Raw genomic sequence first — 7,657 nt, 5'->3', positions numbered from 1 at the left:
CGGGGCCAGGTCCACCCTGCGGGGCACCTGGGGCGGGAAGGAGGCAGTGATGTAGGTCACCCCGGCCTCGGTGAGGGACGCACGACCGTGTCTGCAGCTGCGGGCCAGGACCCGGGAGCCGGGAGTTGGGAGTCGGGAGCAGGGAGCCGGGAGCCCAGAGCCGGGATCCAGGAGCCAGTAGCCGAGGGCCGGAGTCGGGAGGCAGGAGCCCGGAGCTGGGAGTCCGCAGGCAGGAGCCGGGAGCCGGGAGTTGGGAGCTAGGATCCAGGGGCCGGCAGCCGGGATCCAGGAGCTGGGAGCCAGGAGTGGGAAGCCAAGGGCCAGGAGCCGGGAGCCAGGAGCTGGAGCAGGTGCCGGGATCCTGGAGCCGAGAGCCGGGAGCAGGGAGCCGGGAGCTGGGAGCTGGCAGCTGCGATCCAAGAACCGGGAGGTGGGAGCCCAGAGACGGGATCCAGGAGCCAGGAGCCCGAATCAAGGAGCCGAGGTTCAGGAGCTCGGAGTAGGGAGCCGGGAGCCCGGATAGAGGGCCAGGGGTCATGAGCTGGGAGCCAAGAGCCGGGTGCTGGGAGCCGGGAGCTGGGAGACCGGAGCCAGGCCACAGGGCCCACGCCCCCTGCGCCCCCTCCCCCCCACACACGCCCGGCGCCTGTGCCCCCTGGTTCCCCGAGCAGGAACTTCTTCCCAAGAGGGTCGCAGAGATGAGATGGGAAGAGTAGTTGGGGTCCACAGCAAGAGAAGCCTTCAACCCAATGTTGTGGGCTCCAAAGAGGTAGGAAGGGGACCGTGAGCTAGGGGACACGGAGGCTGAGCAGCCGCAGGTGACAGCCAGCAGGTGACAGGCAGTAGGCTCTGGGTCCCCCAGGGACAAGGAAGCGAGTGGCCCCTGGAGCCTCCAGAGCCAACCACAGCCTGGCCGGCAGCACCTGGATCTTAGAGCACTGAGGCCTGGTCCACGTCTCCAGTTCCTAACTAGGGGGTGACAAATTGGTATCGTTCAAGCGGCTGACTGGGTGGTAGTTTGTGATGGTAGCGACGGAAAACTAATACAGAAGGGATGTTAGAGACGCGGTTTTTAAAAAGATTTTAGTTATTCCTGAGAGACCCAGAGAGAGGCAGAGACCCAGGCAGAGGGAGAAGCAGGCTCCCCACGGGGGGACCAGGGTGGGACTCGATCTCGGGACCCCGGGGTCACGGCCTGGGCCCAAGGCAGACACTCCCCCGTGGAGCCGCCGGGCGTCTCCTTAGAGATGTTTTACCTTAACTAAATCCCTAGTTTTGATCCACAACCGAAGCTATGGAATGTTCTTCCAAACCTGTTCATCTGGCTAATATCTGCTCTGCTTTCAAGGTTCACCTTGAACATCTCTTCCCCCCGACGTGTCCCCGGACCCCCAGGACCCGCTCAGGGACCCCTGCCTGCGGGGTCACCCACTGCCCGCACCGGCCAGCATCCCCCCAGCTCCCGAGGAGCCTGGCCTGGTCGTTCCCACGCGGAGGCTCCCAGGGGCACCTGTCCCCGCAGTCACGCCTCCAAGGCCTGAGTGGGGAAGACATGTGTCAGAGCTCCCGCCCCCGGCCCCCTGTCCTGACGCCTTCCTCCAGGCCCCTGCATCGGCCACCGAGGAGGGCGGAGGCCGGGAGTGGAGCCAGGGCCCCGGGGCCGGCGGGGGCTTGACGCCCGGCCCCACCAGCCCGAAGGCGGGCCCCCCAGTGCGAGCCCCTCCTCCTAGAGGTGAGGTCGTGGTGGCACCTGCCCAGCAGCCGCAGGACACTTCCTCTACCTGGAGGCCGCAGAGGCCCAAGCCAGCACCCGGCGCAGGTGCCTGTGGGAGGCTGCTTGGGCTTCTCGGACTGGGCCCCACCGCCCACAGCCTTGGTTGCCCTGTTCCCCAAGTGTCTTCGAGGGGATCTCAGGAAGGTCAACTAGCAGGCGGCCCATCCTCCGGGCGCCAGGCCTGCACACAGCAGGGCCCACCTTCCCCAGAAAGAATGAATTCCTTAGCAGATGGCCTGCAGACGTGAGCGCAACACGGGCCTTCCCCGTGGTTCCAGTCCGGCAATACATGCACATGCACGTGCACACACACGCACCTCACTGGTCCTGTTTCTCTGGAGAACCCGGATAAGAGAATATCAAACATGCAAATATACCATCACGTACAACTGGTCAAACTAAAAATACGAAGAGAAGATCCCTATTTTCCTTAAGTGTTTGCTTCCTTGCGGTGTCATACGGGACTCCTGTTCGGAGCATCAGCAGCAAGCACGCAAGAGACCAAGTGGCTCAAACACAAACCAACAAACCAACAAAAACAAAAGAAAAGGGAAAGAAGGCCCGGTGGGTGCCAGGCAGGCAAAAACCAGAGGCGGCCACTCTGATTGCCCGACGGAATCGCCCTTGTAGGTTTTCGGTTCTCCTGCCTTTTGCAAGGTCTATTTGATTTTATTTTAGAAAGATTGTACTTATTTATTCGACAGAGAGACAGAGCATGAGCACAAGCAGGGGGAGCAGCAGAGGGAGAAGCAGGCTCCCCTCACCCCTCCCCACCCCAGGCGGGGAGCCCCACGCAGGGCCATGGACCCCAGGACCCGGGATCCTGACCTGAGCCCAAGGCAGATGCTTAACCCACTGAGCCCCCCAGGCGCCCCGGGGTTTTTGATCGTTAGGAACCAAAGCCACGAAAGGATACCCAGCAACTAAGTATTTTTTACATCTTCCATGCGGTGAACCCCCGACATGGCAAATTTTTAACAGGGAACTTCCTTTCTTGGCTCTTTTAAGACAAGAACAACTTCCAACCTTCCCATCACATTACAGTCACCGTCGCGGCTGCCTGGTGACGGCCGAACTTGTAATCTTTCCTTATGGTTTCAAAATCCCCTGTTATCCTGTGTGTTAGCTGCCACCGACGGGCCAGCAGATCCTCCCTGCGATAAGCAAGTAAAACAGCAACAACGACCAAGACTTGCCCCACGCCAGTTGGTGGAAGCAGCTTGGGGCTAAGCTAAGGGGATGCCCTCTTCCCCGCCTCCCAGCAACCAGAAAAACCAGTCTGTTGGTTAATGACAGCAGGGTTCTAAGTCTCAACTGCAACACGACTTGAACCTGCGGTTTTTATTTGCCATGACTCCAAAATTCAAAACACTGTGCAATTAGGGAGAGAGCTGGGAGCCGCGTGACGGTGGTGCTGAGAAGCCAGAGGCACAGCTCGCGGTGGCTGGGCACCCCCTGCCCCTGCGTCTAGTCCCCCTAACGCCCCCCGGGAGCACGTGCTCTCGTTATCCCCGTTTTACTGGCGAGGACACACACTGATGCTGAGCACCGGCAGGTCAGTTGCCCAAAACAAGGTGAAGTCGCTGGTAAAACACGCGTGGGCTGCGCTGTGAACTCAGCCTGATTCCCGCTCGTCTATAATGAAAGGCTTGTTTTCTAAAAACTGCTTTCCTGGGGCACCTGCGGGGCTCCGTCAGCTAAGAGTCTGCCCTCGGCTCAGGTCACCATCCCGGGGTCCTGGGTGGAGCCCCGGGGAGGGCACCCTGCTCAGTGGGGAGCCCGCGTCTCCCTTGCCCTCTGTCCCCCCCCCCCCGCTTGCTCTAGTTCTCGCTCGCGTGCACGCTCTCTCTCTCTCTCCCTCTCAAATGCATAAATAACATCTTTAAAATAAGTAAATACATAAACACCTGCTGTTCTGGTGTCAGGGAGCAAGAACTTACTGTCCCCTTGAAGGTCCTTCTAGCTGGACTAGGGTCTAACTAACGAGGGACACTGGGCAGGGGAAAACCAGGTTTACTCCGTAGGCACAGTACAGGGGCCGTACACAGACATGTGTGACCCTGGGCCACGGGCCAGGGTGGCCGTCGACAGCATTGACCCCCGATCATGGGCCCATCTGGCCTCGATGGCAGTGACCCTGGGTCACGGGCCAGTATGGCCATCGACAGCAGTGACCCCCGGTCATGGGCCTGTGTGGCCGTCGATGGCAGTGACTCGCTCCCTGGAGCAGGTCTTCTGGTAGAAAGCTTTTCCTGAAGCTGCTGGGTTTTGATTGTTTTTTGACTAAAAAAATAATCATCATGCCAAAGGAGCCCGTTTCGAGGTGGCCTGCCCTGGGCCCCTATACCTGTAACTCCCTAAACTCTATGGAACAAAATCATTTCTGCAAAAAAAAAAAAAAAAAAAAAAAGGAAAGAAAGAAAGAAGAAGAAAGAAAGAAAGAAAGAAAGAAAGAAAGAAAGAAAGAAAGAAAGAAAGAAAGAAAGAAAAGAAAAGAAAAGAAAAAAATTTTAGGGAAGGAAGGGAGAATGTCATCATGTTCCAATCGTTGATCGCATTACAGGCCTGGTAACTTTTCTAGATTGGCTTGGAGGTTATCAGATACAAATGGACCCAGCTGGGCCTCGGGGGGGCGGGGTGGGAGGGCTGCGACCCGAGGATCCAACCCGGAACCACTGCTCTGAGTCTCCCTTTCCTTCTCTGTAGAAAGTGGGCCATGCTCGTACCTTCTATGGGAGCAGGTGGCAGGGAACAAGGGGGCTGACACCTGACAACTAAAACACAGAGAGAAACCAGGCCTGGACTTTGGACTTTTTTCTACTCGAAGGAATGGAGGTGCGCAGTCAAGACAGCAGCGAAGCGCGACGTGGGCGACCGCCCGCACTCTGGGCGCCTGTGTGGTCGGAGGCCTTGTGCTCGGAAGACTGGGAATATTTGCACTTTCTGACACTTCCCACTGGAACAAGTGTAAATGGATTGTGCGAGCCATCAGTCAACATTGAGTCAAATGCGGATATTAAGAAGAAACAAATCCAGAGATCCTTTCTTTCACTAATCTTTAATTTCTTTTTTTTTAAGATTTTATTTATTTATTCACAAGAGACACAGAGAGAGAGCAAGAGAGGCAGAGACACAGGCAGAGGGAGAAGCAGGCTCCATGCAGGGAGCCCGACGTGGGACTCGATCCCGGGTCTCCAGGGTCACGCCCTGGGCCAAAGGCAGGCGCTAAACCCGCTGAGCCACTCAGGGATCCCTAATCTTTAATTTCTACCCCAAAGCAACTGTACTTTTCATCACACCTTATTTTTTTCTGAGTTTGCCTTTGTATTATGAAGCCAATGGGATCAGGGTTTCTTTTACTGTGGGGACAGAAATTCTTTTTCTTTTCTTACTTATTTATCTTTGAATAATTCCTAAGAAAAGTCTCCTTATTTTGAACAACACGACCTTGGCCACTGGATGACTTTTAGTGTAATCGTGTTTACCATCTCTGTCTCGCTCTCCTTTTTCTGCTATCGGCCTACATGGTTGTCTTAGGAAGCATTTCTGTTCTTCTGTGTTCCTCTAAAATGCGTTACAAGCTTTTTTTCCTTTGCCCTGAAATTTTCTTTAGGTCTACCTGACTTATTAGGTGATTAGTATTATCTTCACATTATAAAATTGCAGAGTAGTAGATTTCCACCTTTGTGAAAATAAATGTGTGGTTCCCAAGTGTTTCCCGGCTTCTCCGTGGAATCCAGGTCATGTAAGGCTACTCCGTGGTTAAAAGGGATGTCTATTTTTTTTTTAATATATATATTCCAGATTTCATTGTTACTTTCTGTTTACCCCTCACATCTCAGAACTAGTAGTCTCCGGCACAAAATTCCAAAATAACAGACCACTTTACCGACCTTACCTCCGACGCAACTCACTAAAAAACTAAGAAAACGTACAAAAACACCGAGTGGAAGACCAAGTGCCATGTCTCTTATTATGTAATAGACAGAAGCCAGGAGTCAGCTATGGAAAAGCTCTCAGATGCAAGTGTGGGGGCCACAGGCCACTGGAATGAGCTTGCTGTGCGTCGCCGCCCCTGCACCGGCCTCTCCTGGGTGACACGCACGACGCTGTAGGTCTACCCCAGGTAATAGGACCCGCTGGCCTTGGTATAAGACACGAACTTCACTCAGAATTTCAACAGCGACCAGTAAACATGAGGGTAGAAAGAAATGTTGAGCGAAACGCCCTCCACAACAACTCGGCGGGCCTAGTGCTCCGGAAGCCCGACCAGCATGTGGCTCATTAGTTCCCTCCTGCGGGGCCGGATGCATCGTGAAAGGGGTGGCGGGTGGAGGCTGCGTGGCGTAAAGGCCAAATCACTGTCCCCGTGTCCACTGCGGGAATGCAGAGACATGCTTGCTGATAACCAAAAGTTGTGGATGAACCCCGTAACCCCTAATACACCCAACGGCCCCTGGTGGGCCGTACGAACCGAGCCTCAAGCATGGTCGTCATGGGTGACGGCGTGGCGGGGCTCACGGTCCCCGCCGTTTGGGCAGAGACTAGGTCAGATGCCTCGGGAAGGTGACTTTCAGGCGTGGTTGGTAAGTCAGCAGCCTTGGAGTGACGGACACGGGCCCTACGGTGGGTGGCCTGCACCCCCTCAGCGGAAGGCCAAGCCGTCCGGCCTCCAGCCTGCAGGTTCGGGCCTGCGGGCCTGCTCTGCAGATCTGCAAGTCGAGGCAGCAGCTACTCCTTTTGGGGAGCCCCCAGCCGGCCCCTGCCGGACGGGCCAGCCCCACACCACCTCACCGCATCAGCCAGTTCCTTCAACTTACTCTCGGTCTCCCTCTCCCCGGCTCTGTCTCTGCTCCTCTGGAGAACCCTAACACGAGGGGGGCCCTGCTCGCTCGAAGCTGAGGGGCTGAACATGCACACGGACAGCGGCTGCACCATATAGAACGACAGAACTTTGACCTAGTGTGTGCACTAGTCTAGAACTAGTCTAGAACTAGAACTTTGACCTAGTGATCTCCCGCGGAAAACCCTTTGTCTATGACCAGCAGCTGAGGGGGCCTGCGGAAACCCGAGGGCTAGCTCTAGTGACAATCCAGGAAGCCAGACGTTGACTTCTGGAACAACCGGCCCCGAAAGGCCGGCACGTGGTCGATAACGGACAGCTTCCCTGGCTGCGGTGTCCGTTTTCACCTGAGGCCCACCTGCCAAGCGAGCTGCCCCGCTAGCTGGTCTCATCAGACGGCCTCCCTCAAGCGGGGCGGCCTGCGGCTTCCCCAGGCCAACAGCCCCCTGCCGGGGCCCGCCTGAGACCTTCGCTTTGTGCCACTACAAAGCTTTTCCACTCCTCTGGCAGCCCTAATTTTTAATTTTTAATTTTTTTTGACCTTTCTGGCTGTGATTTAATGTTACCCATTTAAAGGTCCTCTGACAGTTTTAAATACGGAAATGTCAGCCTCTCGTCTACATCAGCAGATAGGACCGTTTCTACCTCTTATGCTCTGCTTCCCTTTGAGGCCCTATCAAACCACGAGGGACAATAGCTGACTCCCTTGTAAGCCTAGAACGGATAGTGCTTCCTTTTCCGACTTAGTTGGTCGTTATTTCCACAGCACCCAGGTATAGGCTCAGGGTGCTGCTGCCCACACAGCCAGAATTTCCAGGCGCTACCATGTAATTCAAAATGTGAACAATACGTAACAGATGGCCTACGTATTCACCTCCTGTCCTGCGGTATTGGTCAAGTTCAATGTGTGCTTTTTAAAGGTGAAACAAATGCTAATAGCAAACAAATGACTAAGAGTCTTGACTATAAAAACAATTTAAAAAATCTATTTGACTTATGGCTTATTAACAATAGCTTGCTGACTATGCACTGAACTCTAA

Source organism: Nyctereutes procyonoides, unplaced genomic scaffold (genome assembly GCF_905146905.1).
Source record: "Nyctereutes procyonoides isolate TBG_1078 unplaced genomic scaffold, NYPRO_anot_genome, whole genome shotgun sequence".
Lineage (NCBI taxonomy): Eukaryota > Metazoa > Chordata > Mammalia > Carnivora > Canidae > Nyctereutes > Nyctereutes procyonoides.
This window is presented reverse-complemented; position numbering follows the sequence as displayed.